This window comes from Haematobia irritans, chromosome 2, assembly GCF_050003625.1.
Source record: "Haematobia irritans isolate KBUSLIRL chromosome 2, ASM5000362v1, whole genome shotgun sequence".
NCBI classification, from domain to species: domain Eukaryota; kingdom Metazoa; phylum Arthropoda; class Insecta; order Diptera; family Muscidae; genus Haematobia; species Haematobia irritans.
In genome coordinates, this window is record NC_134398.1 from 79862521 (window position 1) to 79866903 (window position 4383).

General features: G+C 27.6%; 1 long non-coding RNA gene across 1 annotated transcript; it reads right to left on the reverse strand.

The window, feature by feature from the left end:
* Nucleotides 1–1292: 1292 nt before the first annotated feature.
* On the reverse strand, nucleotides 1293–2573 carry LOC142223067 (uncharacterized). Its single transcript, XR_012718534.1, has 3 exons — nucleotides 1857–2573; nucleotides 1674–1772; nucleotides 1293–1599 (listed from the first exon to the last, which is right to left on the reverse strand). It is a non-coding gene; the product is annotated as an uncharacterized LOC142223067 (long non-coding RNA).
* Between the last annotated feature and the right edge of the window lie 1810 nt (nucleotides 2574–4383).

Sequence of the window (4383 nt, forward strand, 5' to 3'; positions counted from 1 at the left end):
TTTAACAAGCTCTGTGAGTTAATAAGACATATCTTTAATCCCTTATTTTGTTTGGCTAAATTTGTTATAAAATTTCGTTTGATGCCTTCAGATTGAAGTTTATTGGTATTGTAAACCCGTTGTTTCGGTGCCGTGACTCGCACGTCTTGCAGCAATTTGAAACTTTTTTTTGCGATACAAAGTTGGTCTAAGAGAAACACATATTTTATTTTATTTTATTTCAAATAAAACGAAATAATATTTTGGGGGCGCAATGCTTGAAATTTATTGCCAATTTCAATTAATTATTTAATTGAATCAATCAAATAGTTGATTGACTTTTGTCGCGAAATTAATTAAAATTTTAATTTATTCAAATAAAACATTGATTGAATTTTATGTCAAAAACCAATCATTGACAAAAGTCAATTAAATTTTTAAATGAAAATCGTGATGGTTTTCAATCAAAATGGGTGATTTCAATTAAAAAAATGATTGAATCCGCGAATTTCTTGATTAAAATAAAAAAAAAATTGTGTGCAATAAGTACACTTGCAATGAAATTTTTGCATATACTTTATAATTTTATTATTGTTATACCTACCACAAATTCAGGTACCTAAGGAATTATTGACATATCGTTCAATATATATAGTAAAAATAAAAAAAAATTAACTTAAAAACAGTAAGCAAACTCTAGATTAATTTCTTATTTTATTAAAATATATATGTATAGTAATACATGTAGTATGAAATTTAAAACAATTCAAAATGAGAGGCGAGAGTATCTACACGATCTTTGGCGTGGACAGTGTATTGTTGAAAAATGGAACTGATTTTTCCATTATCCGAATTTGGAGATATGCGATGAGTTAAATCTGAAAGGAAATGTAAAGCTTTTTGTTAAATAAATTAAAATCCATTTTTTTTATAAATACCTCTCAAAACTGCACCGAAAAAAAAGTTTACTATTTTTTATGAAAAATGAACTAACCCATAGTAAGAATGACCATGATTTGGCGCCAAAGATTTTTTTCATCTAGATAAGTTCATGATTTTCTTATAAATTAGTTCATGTATTACATCGTATTTTAGTTCATTATTACTATGCTGTGGGAAGAATATAGTTAAACTCATTCAAAATATTCCTGCTATCCGGAAAAATTAACAATTTTTTGGGAAACCTGTATTAAGAAATTGGTTTGAAATAAACTGTTTGTCGGTATAATTTTCAAAAAAGTAGAGAAATTGAGGAATCAAAAGTACAAAAAGCCTGTATACAACTAAGAAATTTTTCGTACAAAACAAGTCAATTTTCTATAACCACCAGTATTTTATTTCAAAGAATTATTATTATATTACACAAAACTATGGCTTATGATATACAATAAAGGAAATATTTTTATTAGTACGTTGGACGCATTTACTTGTCGGTAGTTAGTAATTGCTTCTTCAAAAGAGTAATATTCTATGTTATTAGGACTAAACTAATTAATTTAAATGTCCATGTTTTCTATCCATATGAAAGATATATGTGGCATAAGTTGCTATATTCAATTGAATTGTCCAATTTCATCGATTTTGGCTAACTTTTGTTGGGCGGATTTGGCTTAGAGGCATCTGAAGTTATACAAAATATAAGAAAAATATTATTAATTAATTAATTCTATCGTTCATATTGATCTTTAACTTACGGTTTTCAAGAGTATTTCCTAGAGCCAATAAGGATATCAGCTTAATTAGTATTAAACAGTAAGAATATTCAAAAAATTACCATTACGAGACCTGTCTACCTGCAAGTGAAAAAATAATTTTTAATAAATTGAAATTTTGGTTTTATTAAAAACGGACAAAATACCGTTTACAGAAAAACTTACCACATTGAAAAATCCATCCAGTAGGTACATTATTGGAATCATATCCATGGACAAATGGGACGTTATTGAAATTATTCTCAGAATATAATTGAAATAAAAAATATTATAAAATTAGACATAATTTCCACTTGTCAGTATAGCATTTAGTATTTAAGGTGGATATTAAGTTCGAGTTTAGCGGCTAAAATTGCAATTTCCATGATAAGTTTTCTTTAATAATCCATTATAAAAAATAATCTTTATAAAAAAACTTGATTTGGGCTATTCTCCATCAAGTTATATTTAAATTTGTATCGAAGACGTATAATTTTATACTTTGCTTAGTGATTTATTTTTAATTTTAGCGGCTAAACTCGAACTTAGTACTCACCTGTAGGAATTGCTGTAACATAAAAAATATAGATTCAAAAAAATGGTTGCTTCTCAACCTGTGATCCAGATGTAGAATAAATATAAATCATCCTATTACCACTCATGTTGTATATTTTTTATGTAAATAAATTTAAAATCCGCACTAATTTTAAACTAACATATTAACAGAAATATACAGTTCCTTAATCTGTTATTTGTTTTTATCAATAAAAAGCGTTTTTGATTCCTCTAACATCACATCATTCACTTCTCAGTTTCTAAAATGTTTCGAAATAAATGTATTTTCATTAATAAACACCAATACCGCACGTACAATTTTGCAAAATTAAATCCACGTGTGCACTTCATAAATGCATCAACATAACTGAATGCAACAATAAAACTGAAAGACACAAATAGTCATAAGGGATACATACCTGCCGTAAAGAAAAACAACTCCACACACACACACGTTCCCTTTCTGATCTTGTTATTGCAAAAAAACAACTCTCACCACAAAAGATACCAACAACACACAAGGAACATTCCATTGTCTCTAGAATCAAAACAACCAACAACAGCATAAATGACGCAATAACAAACACAAACAATCATACGAGATATACACAAAATGTCTCTAAAAACTCCCTCACATGATGCACTCACATTTTCCAGTAGCACGTTTATTGATTAGTAGGAATTCTATCTATAAGTTAGGGTAAAATATATACCAAATCTATGAGGAATCTATAAAAATTATATACACCTGTCAAGGATTATATTAACTAATTTTTATTCTATTTTAACTAAAATTTTCAATGTGAGTAAAAACACTCCAACATATAATAAAAAGGGAAATAATCTGTAAGTAGTCATCGTACGAATCGGTAATGTCGTTAAGTTAATTTTTACTACAAAAATTTTTTTCCATACAAAATTTTGTCTTAGTAAATTGTCCACATTTCGTAGTAAGATTTTTATATTGCCCATGTATTTTTATAATAGAATCAACGATGCATTAACTACTGTGTTGGAAATTTATTTAAGGAAAAATCCTTCTCATTTCGTAGTTAGTGAACTAAAAAACATTTACTGAATTTTTATAAGTTTTGCTTTAGCTAAGTTAATTTTCGTTGTGGTTACGAAAAATGAACTATATTACAGTAAATTTGTTGAACTATGTGGAAGTCAAAATGGTCCTTAAATTTACAAGACACTTTTTTTTCTGTGTGAATAACTACTTACCGCGATGTTTGAATTATTAAAAGCTGGCAAATATTGTGCGAAATATTTGCCAACAATATCAGAATAGAGTAATAAAAAGGTAAAAATCGAGTCTTTCTTATGATTAAAATTAAACGGTTAGAAACAATAATTGTTTAGGCTAAAATATAATAAAAATTTGAATCTTTCCGGCGATTAAACATTTTTTTAATTTTCCAAAAGAATATGTTAACATTCTTTTTTGCAAACACTCATTCTGCATGTTTGAAAATGTTCGCAGGGATAAATTTACTGAGGATGTGAATTGGGTAGTGTTAGTACGAGAAAACAGTGATTAGTATCATACTTTATGGAAAACCGCACCGAACTTACTGGCATTCGTAAAAATAAACAAACACCGAACTAAAAACAAGTTTCCTCAAATTTAGTAAAATTTCTTATAAAATGAAAATTCTGACTTCGTTTATTATAGAAAATCGTACATACAAATAACACTTAGCATAGAAAAATATTTTAGTTCATTCGAACTAATAAGTATATATATAAAATAGTTGTTATTTTAAATTAGTGAGAAAATTGTTCGTTTTTTCAAAATTATTGAACATAAATAACAAACACTACGTCTATCAATGTTCGTGATGGTGTATAAAGAAAGAAAACGCCAACAAAATAACAACACCTTCATTCGTCTTCATTTTGGAAGCTTCAATTATCAGGTAACATTCATACAGTGACGCTAACCTTTTGTGAAAAAATTGGTTTATGATTTTTGATATTTGTAGGTATTGAAATTGTAAAAGGGGGGCAAAACCGTTACGCAGCATCTTATTAAAAGTGAAAGGAAGAAGAAGAAGAAACCCATTACGTTTTACAGTAGGTAACATTACATGGAAGTTGGAAATAGTGGAATAATAAACTAATATTTCAAGGCCAGTCGATGCTGTTGATTCTT